This window comes from Nematolebias whitei, chromosome 13, assembly GCF_014905685.2.
Source record: "Nematolebias whitei isolate Nwh7 chromosome 13, NemWhi1, whole genome shotgun sequence".
In the NCBI taxonomy this organism is placed as follows: domain Eukaryota; kingdom Metazoa; phylum Chordata; class Actinopteri; order Cyprinodontiformes; family Rivulidae; genus Nematolebias; species Nematolebias whitei.
In genome coordinates, this window is record NC_056510.1 from 10,986,439 (window position 1) to 10,996,089 (window position 9,651).

The 9,651-nt window shown below is 38.5% G+C and overlaps 1 protein-coding gene across 1 annotated transcript in view; it reads right to left on the minus strand.

Annotated features, from left to right (window-relative positions):
- Window positions 1–9,651, minus strand: part of adarb1b (adenosine deaminase RNA specific B1b) — a 129,384-nt gene that overhangs the window by 91,712 nt on the left and 28,021 nt on the right. The window lies entirely within an intron of this gene.

Here is a 9,651-nt window from a genome sequence, read left to right on the forward strand (position 1 = left end):
TTTATTTTTTTGCTTAAATTTTGATTTTTGCTCAAATCACCAAAACAGGATACTCAATAAAAAAAATTAAAAAATTGTATTGAGAATAAAAAGAAAATAAAAAACATGAGGGAAAAGCTGATTTCATAGTGCCCTACAATAAACTGAAAGTGCACCAAATTGCTAATTAAAGTATTGAGATAAATTTATGTTGAAGGCAATTTGCTGCTCTTTAATTGAAGAAAAAATTGCAAACTGAATGAATAATAATTTTCTATAAGTTTTATTACAATAATAACCAACATGTATGTCACTACTGTAGTAATAATTGAGCAGCCCTAACAAACAGTGGACTTATCTTACTCAAAAGAAACCGATGTTTGACTCTTTGTAGGAAATTAGACAAAGTAAACTTGAAACAGAACACATTGAGACCAAAACTTGCTTTAGGCAACCAATAAAATGTCAAACATCACCACAACGAAAAGTGAATAAATTGCTGGCTGCTGTCCTGTTGACCCTGCCGAAGGCCGCATGACTGAAAGCAGTGACCGTGGAAACAACAACAGAGCTAAGAGTGACAAAAAAGGAGACCAAGATAACTGAAGGGTGTGGGAAAAAGAAGCAGATGCTGTCGTATTGTCACATTAGTAATGTGACTCAATTATCACAGAAACAGGAACACAGGGACAAATAGCAGCAAGGAAAAACACTGGCAATAATTAGAATAGACTGAAGGAATGGAAGGCTCCAAAGTAAATTACAATCAAGCTATTGGTCTCACACTCCCAATTGAACCTGTTCTAGAGTGGAGCAAGTTCAGCCTTCAGTCACACATGTAGGCTTTGTCCCCACTACTGATATTACCATCTAAAACAGATATATATTTAACGTTAACATTTTTCTTAGTTCATATCTTAGATATTATTACTGTTTTTCTTTTACATTTTATACTTTCATTGGGTGTAACTGGGGCCCTGTGTACACAATTTTGTTCCACCTCATGGACCACATGTGGTATGAATTAGGCCTGTCACGATAACAAATTTTGCTGGGCAATTAATTGTCTCAGAAGTTATTGCGATAAATGATAATATTGTTTGAAATTTGATAATAATTAGTAATTGTCAAATTTAAGAAAAAATGCTTGTTAATTTGTTTCGCTGTAGTACATTTTTTTTACCACTGGATGGCAGTATAAGACTGTTTGAACTGAAGGGTGGATAGTGAGGGAGCGAACAATGTGTGTTCAAGAAAAATGGGAGGGAGGCCCCCTGACATGACATGGGCGGTCTCTCTTTGGTTCTCAAAATGGCGGACACTCTGTGTGATTTGAGCTATTTAGGATAGCATTAAATGTGCTCTATAAATAAATCTGACTTGACTTGACTTGACAAAGCTTTACATTAAATTAAAAAAAATCAGTAAACAAGTTCTCAGCTTCTTTTTGCAGAGAAAAACAACTTTTTACACAAAGGCACGAGTTTCGACCGTGAATTTTGGCGCTTCGACAAGACGGAGGTTTTATCCCGAGGTCGGCCTGTTAGCTTAACTCGTAGCTTAGCTTCTCAGCTTAGCTGCTTTTAATGATCCAAACACTCGATTTTGGACAAATAAAATTAATTTTAAAGAGAAAGGGAGGGTCCAATGAAGAGCACCGGAGTTGAGCTTTATGTCATCCAGTGTCTTCATTAGAAAGAGAGAGACGAAGAAACGATAAAGCCGATAAAATAAATCAGATCGATAATTTTAATTTATCATGCGATTAATTGATTGTTAATCGCGACAGGTCTAATGTGAATGACAATAAAGAACCTTGAATCTTTGTTCATATATTTTAAGAAAAACATTGTAATATTCATGACTCACCAGTAGGGGGAGAGAACATACAATAAATGTATACTTCTACCCAATCCTTGGAACTGTGAATATACTTTACTACTGTTGGATTTTTTTCTGCTTGCTTTTGTTTTAAATTTATTTTCTTTTTATATAACTTTGTTTATTCTTTTATTAAACTACGTTAAGTAAAGTTAAACTCAACTCAACATCCATGTTAATGACTTAAAATACAACAAACATAGCATGTTTAAAGATATTATCAAATTTTGTTTTTTATATTGTTTACAATTCCCTCAGTTATTAACTATTTCAACAAACAATCATTGGCAACAGGATTAGTCGATAGGGCTTTAAGCCTGCTATTGAGAATGAAACATGGACATGCACGAATCAGCAACAGGTGAGATGAACAGTCATCATTCCATTTTAGTGCACTGTTCAGCTCATAAATATAATCAAGGTAGCACCAACATGTTAAATGCTGCTTGACTATAAACCTCTTATAAATCCTGCTGTTCATGGTCATACTTTTTACATGTAAGACCCTTCTGCTTCCTCTTTCAGGAGCACGCACCTCGTCATTATTCAAAAACATCTCACGGTGATCCTAATTGCTCTAACAGAAAGCAACTGGACTTTCTTTCTTGTCCAAATAGCTTTTATTTAAACACACAGGATTAAAGTGAACTGGGTAACTCTGAATCTGAACTAACTTGTTTGAGGAACAGCTCAATGAATATAGTAAACATACAGACTTTGAAAAGTGGTCTAAGCTCCCAGCATGCCAATTCCAAAGAGCATCTATGGAATGTAGACAACTAAGACAAACCTTCGAAAGCCTCATGCCACAACCCACAGGACATGCTGCCAACATCCTGTTGTCAGAAACCACAGAACACGCCATGCCTCAATGGTTCAGAGCTGTTTGGACAGGAATACATACAGTACAAGCCAGGTGGTTTTAAAGATGTGGCAGTTTGTTATGCACAGATAGTATTTCCTACTTTAAAACATGGAGCATAAGATGAAAATCTCAGGTTCCAAACGTAACATCCAAGAGCAGAACATTTCTATGCTGCACAAGATGGCAAAAAAAAAAGGCTTAAAGACTGAAGCCATATGGTTTCTGCCCGAGAGGCGGCATGGCAGCAGCGGTTATAGCTGTTGCCTCTCAGCAAGAAGGTTGCAGGGTCGGCTCCCGGCCTGCATGGGGCCAATCTGTATAAAGATTTCATGTTCTCTCCAGACTAAAAAACATGTATGTTGGGTTCCTCGTTAACTCCAAATGGACAAGGTGTGAGTGTGAATAGTTGTCTCGTTTGTCGCTACATGTCTCTGTGATGGACTTGTGGCTCGTACAGGATGTACATTGACAAGGCCTGTCACGATAACAAATTTTGCTGGACGATTAAATGTCTCAGAAATTATTGTGATAAACAATAATTTTGTTTGAAATTTGACAATAATTAGTAATTGTTGTCAAATTTAAGAAAAAATGTTGTATGTAGAACCATTTTTGACCACTGGATAGCAGTATAAGGCCATTTGAACCGAAGGATGGATAGAGAGGGAGAGAGCAGCATGTCTCTTTAAGAAAAACGGGAGGGAGGCCCCTTGCTGTGACATGGGCTCTCTCCATTTACTTTTTTTTTTGATTCTCAACATGGCGGATGCTCGGGAGAGAAAAGAGAAAGGGAGGGGTCGGTGAAGAGCACCGGAGTTGAGCCTTTTGTCATCCGGTGTCTTCAGTACAAAGAGACATGAAGAAACAATAAAGATGATAAATGAAAATAAGGTTGATAATTCTCATTTATCATGCGATCAATTGATTTATTGTTTATCGAGACAGACCTAACATTGACTTTTACACAGTAACTGCTGGAGATTGACATAAGGAGAAGTGGGTAAATAGAGACAGAAAGAAATAAAGAATAAAAAAAGATGGGCAGATGGAGGGACAGATGGTGTCTGCCTGAACACCTTAGTCTAAACAAACAAACAGACAAAAAAAAAAAAACCAACAACGCTATCTACTGCTTCCTTCAGCATTTTAGTTTGTGTCTTTCCATCATCTGTATTCAACACATCTACCATAGAGCTATCCATGTCTCTGAGCTGCCACGAGGATTTTTTTGCACTGTGGGAACCTTCCTTCAGGACGTTCTAAGGAAAAAGTTGTGAAACTGCTTGCACACTTATTTTCCGTACATTAGTCTAAACCAGAGTCTGCAATCTGCAGCAAGAAAAGAAGCAAAACCTATTGATCAGTTTGAACTGATCATTTCTTAGCCTGTTAGCCACCTCATGAATTCAGCTTCCAGTGTGATCTTTCTTTGAAATCCACCAGAAAAGTGAACAACTTTTACATATTTAAAGGGAATCTTCAACTAGTTGGAACCATTTTTGATAAATAATTACTTCCGCAATAAAAACAAGACCTAAAAAATACTGTATGCTGTCTAGTTTTCTTTTTTTATTGACACAGACGAGGATAAGTAAGAGTAATAAGCTCGCAGACACTTTATACATGCACACAATGTCCTTGACACCATCTTGCAAATGTCCTCTTTTGTTAAACGTGCATCATGTTTGTGTGGTTTGCTGTGGGATAAATGGAGCATGAACTGGAGAGCTGACAAATAAAAATCCAAAAGTTTGGATTAAAGTAGATCATTTGTCTGTTCCATATACAGAAGCTTTGATTAGTTTATGCTAAATCAGAACAGCACGTTACATAAATCAGCTGCTTGTTGCCATGAGTCACCTTGGTATTCCTCCCTCTCAATGTCCGAGGAATACAGTAGAGGTGGAGGACGTGCTTCACAAGCGCACACTGCCTTGTCTCGAAGAACACAGGCTTAGCTTACGACTAATTTAACTATAATGAAAGCAGCAGTTTAAGTTTAGGACCATTCAACCACTGCTACTTGATCTTTTGGGAATTCTCCATTACCTTCGATACAAATATTAAGAGCAGAAACAGGAGAGTGCTGTTTGTGCTTTATGAAGATGTGTGCTGTGAAACAAAAACACCATAAAAGAGTGAGAACTTGAGTTGACCTTTATATTCTGCGCAGGCAGTAGCAAAAACAAAAAAAAAAAACTAAAAGAAACAACACTGTGTGGTTTAGTCCTGGCAGTTCTTCCTCACCGTGATGCCAAGTCTCCAACAGATACTTTTATTAGAAACCACTCCTCAATCAGCGTTTCGTTTCAGAGACTCTGCATTTTTTTAAAACTGCGGCTGCAGTTTCCACATGAGCAACCAAACGCTGCGGAAGACGTCAATCAAAACAAATGAAGGAGAACAACCGGTAAGCAATTTACCGCTAATGATTCAAAACAAAAAAAAATGCTGATTTCTGAATAAACTCCTCAATATTGAGATTCTTTGCCTACGAAAGAAAATATTTTTTAAAGTGCTTCTAATGGAGCCAGCTCAGAGCTAATCCAAAGGTTCAACACAAAATAATTAACCCCGTTTCCACCGTATGAAAAAGGTCATTTTCATTCCTGAGCAAGAAACATCCAAAAACAGGCTGCACAACAGAACAGAGAGAAAAGCAAATGCAAAAACATTGTCATCCCATATGTTGCTGGAGTATCTGTTCTCCAAACACAACATCCCAGTACATTTGAAACTCAACAGAACCCTCAGACAGAGGCTGGTCCATCCCAAGGCCAGAACACCCAAACCCAAGCTGAGTGGCGTGGTGTGCACGTCAGTGCAGTGAGGAATGTTCAGACCTCTATATTGGAGAAACTGAACAACCTCTCCACAGACGCATGGCAACACCATAGATCAACTCTTCAGGACAAGACTCGGCAGTCCACCTACACATCAAGGATAAGGGACACTCTGCTGAGGACCAAAGTGTTCATATTTTACACAGAGAAGACAGATGGTTGGAGAGGGGGTGAAGGAAGCCATTTATGTCAAACAAGAAAAAACTAAGAGGAGGAGGTCTCAGATTTCAACTTTCAAAAACTTACAATGCAACATTTAGTGCTGATTCCTGGTCAGCTCCACTCCAATTCACACCTTAATGCAGGTGAGCTCTCTTGTGATTCAGGTTAACAAAAAGCCTAACAAGCCTCCATTCTGCGGGGCGAGTACTTCCAGTTTGCATGTGAATCTAAAGGCTCCCACATGCTCGGGCGTACATCAGTCCGCGGAGGGCCGCGCGTACCAGAGTAGTGTCGAAGCGGACACCCGCAGGGCATGTCCGTGCATTTAGGCCTGTCGCGATAAACATTAAATCAATTAATCGCATGATGAATGAAAATTATCTACCTCATTTTCATTTATCGGCTTTATCTTTCCTTCATGTTTCTCTCTTTCTACTAGACACTGGATGACAAAAGGCTCAACTCCGGTGCTCTTCACTGACCTCGCCCTCTCTCTTTTCTCTTTAAAATCTGTTTCAACCATCCAAAATCCCGTTTTTGGATCGTTAAACGCAGCTAAGCTACGTGCTAAGATAAAAGGCCGATCTCGGGGAAAAAACTCAGTTTTGTCAAAGGTACAACATTCATGGATGAAACCCGTGCCTTTGTGTAAAAAGTTGTTTTTCTCTGCAAAAAGAAGCTGAGAACTTGTTTACTGATTTTTTAATTAAAAGCTTTGTGTGAAAAATGCTAAAGAGCTCAAAACATTCCGAGCATCCACCATTTTGAAAAACGAAAAACAACTACGAGAGACAGCCCATCACAAGGGGCCTCCCTCCCATTTCTCTTAAAGAGACACGCTGCTGCTCGCTCCCTCACCATCATGAATCCTTCAGTTTAAACAGTTTTATACTTCCATCCTGTGGTTTAAAAGAGGTACCACACAGAAATTAACCACTTTTCTTCTTAAATTTGACAATAATTACTAATGTCAACTTTCAAACAATATTTTCATTTATCGCAATAATTGCTGAGACAATTAATTGCCCAGCAAAATTTGTTATCGTGACAGGCCTACGTGCAAAGCTCAATTTTTATGACCGTGTACGCATACTCAGTGTCGTACAATAAACTGCCTGGCGACGGACTGTTCTGTATGTGACACCAATGTATTAAATGTCCCTTCTTCATCCCGTGGTCTGGTTTAATGGCCTTTGTTTCTTTCCAAGAGGCAAGCTATCTGTTCCTCCTTATCCGTTGACGCCATGACTGAAATTGTGAGAAATGAATGAATTTGTCACAAAAGAATTAAAATCAGGCCTGGCGTGGCTGCGGGAGGGTCTGGGGATTTCCTAGTGGACTGGTCTGATGTGTGGGCTGCAGGGCCAGCGTTCCCTGTTTTTTCTTATTTTTATAACTTTTTTTATTAACATCATATAAACACAGAACACTGCTGTGGCTGGGGATGTCAGTTCTCTTCTTTCTTTTTTTTTTTTTTTTGACCTGTCAATCAATCCAGTAGGCGTGTCAGCAAATGACCAATCGGCGACCTCAATTTGTTCCGAAGGTGAACGCCCCTTGCCTGTGGAGCAGGCTGCAGCTGGTCAGGGTGTACGTTCGAGTATGAAGTCGCAACCGTCTGCGGACAGTGCGCACATTTTCCGCGCGGACTGAGGTCCGCCCGAGCCTGTGGGAGCCTAAACTCCACACAACGAGGCATCTCATGCAGTTCTATAAAGCTGTGAACTCCACACTCCAGACATTTTAGAACTGATAAAGCATCCCAGATGGGAAGCCAAACGTCTTCAGCTTCAGAATAGGAGTCGAGGTTTTTTTGTTTTTTTTACCTTTTTTTGGATCGATCATGACCTGGATGACTGAGAATCTTCACGAGCATCATTAAAATACATATGACTTCTCTAAGCAGACTTTGTGTGAACATAGCATTTATTTTACCCGATGCTCTGGAGTTATAGATGACTAAAACAAACCTCAGCCAAACTGCACTGTTAAGCAGAGTGTCTGACAGTTGATGTTTTTAGTCAGTTGATGTCAAAAAGCTTTTTTTTATTTATTTGAAATGTAAAGTCAAATATTAGGATAGAAAGACACACACTGGGAAAGTTTGTGAAGAAGGGAATGAGTCACTCACACCAACTCTGCTGCGAAGGTAACTTTGGGAAATTAGCATAAAGTGCGTCTAAAAATAGCTGCTCAGTGGCCCATAATTGATGTTTGAAATGTGTGTTTGAGTGAACAAGGCAGACAAACAATCTCAGGAAATTTACCCTAGTTAATGGCATTTACATGAAATAAATATAAGGGATGGGAAATGATTCTTACATTTTTTAATAGCCACTAAATTTAGCACAATTCTAATAGCTTATGTGACTATCATCACATGTCACATAGGTTGTCCTAAATGACAAAAACTATCTCAGCACTCACTTCTTTCTCAAATTCAGTTCTCCACTCGCATCTCTCTTTTCCCCAAACCATATGGTTTTTTTATTTTTATTTTTTGCTTGCTCAGAAAACTTGTCACTTGTTTGACACCTCTGTTGACAGCTTTGTGCATCTCACCAGCACCCAGAACAGCAAAACATGCCAACCAAAGCCTGACAAGAAGTGAGCTCTCCTTGAATAAATATAAATATAAAACACATCTCAGATACAAAACTATTGAAAAATCTTTAAGAAATACCAATTAAAATATGACCAAGAAATGTATGAATATAGCCGATTAGCTGATAAGGAGAAATCCTTTTCTAAATAACTTGTCTTAAAATAGAATATCCTCATTTAACAAAGTGAATACGAAGGTCTGATTTAATTTGATAAGACAGCACCAAAAAGCACAACTAACTTATTTGGCCATGGCATTTAACTGTTTCTACACCTACAGCTATAGTCCTTTGTATTAAACAAATTTAGTGCTGACTTCCAGAGAAAAACAGACTTCATAAATAATTCTCACACCAACAACAAAATGTAAGCCTAAAAGCAACTTGGAATGACCTAGTTTGATACGAGCATAATATATAGTTCACAAAACACATCAACAGGCTTATTACCCTTCAGCTATTGTGCAAAATGCACAATATTTGTCACAACCTCTTGTTAAAAGGGAACTAAAGAGGCCACTGCTGCTTGAATGAGTCCATCACATACAGTATATCGTTACCCTATGGCATCACTGTCAGGAAAGATGTGCAAGCTCCTCTGAGTCGGTGTACATATATGCTCATCTTAGCAGCTATAGGTATTGACAAGCCCTGTGTGATTTGCCAAGTGTCTGAATATGATATGTTCATATTACAGGCAGTTGTGCCATCTAGGGAGCATCCTCAGCACCAGGCTGTTTAAAACTTCTAAACTTAATTTTGTAGTGTAAATAGAGACTTTTGTTTTGGCTGAGAGTCTGCAAGTTTCTGATTAGCACAGTGTGTGTTTGGCCATTCCAGCAGATGGGTTCAGTTAGCCAGCATCCTCGGTGGCCTTTTGGGGGGTGGGGAGGGTAACACAGTTTTTCTGCATGTGTGCCACATGTAAACACAGACAAACTGGGTCCTGAAATAATTATGACCAAATCAGAGCAATTGGGTTAAAACTTGGTCTATTATTGTGTCAGATCAAAAACAAGAATGTTTTAATAGTAACCTGGAATATGTTCAAGGATATACGGACTCATTTGTTGGAGTAGGTGTTAATTAGAACAATGTACTTTTAAAAGATAAGTCATTCCATGAAATACCTTCAGTGTAGAAGCCAAATATTACATTTTTTAATACAGTAGTCCCTCGTTTATCACGGGGGATCCGTACTCTGAAACCCCGTGATAAGTGAAAAACCGCGAAGTAGGAATAGTAGTACAAGTAATAAGTAAATAAGTAGTAGTTCATTTCAGTATATATATATATATATATATATATATATATATAT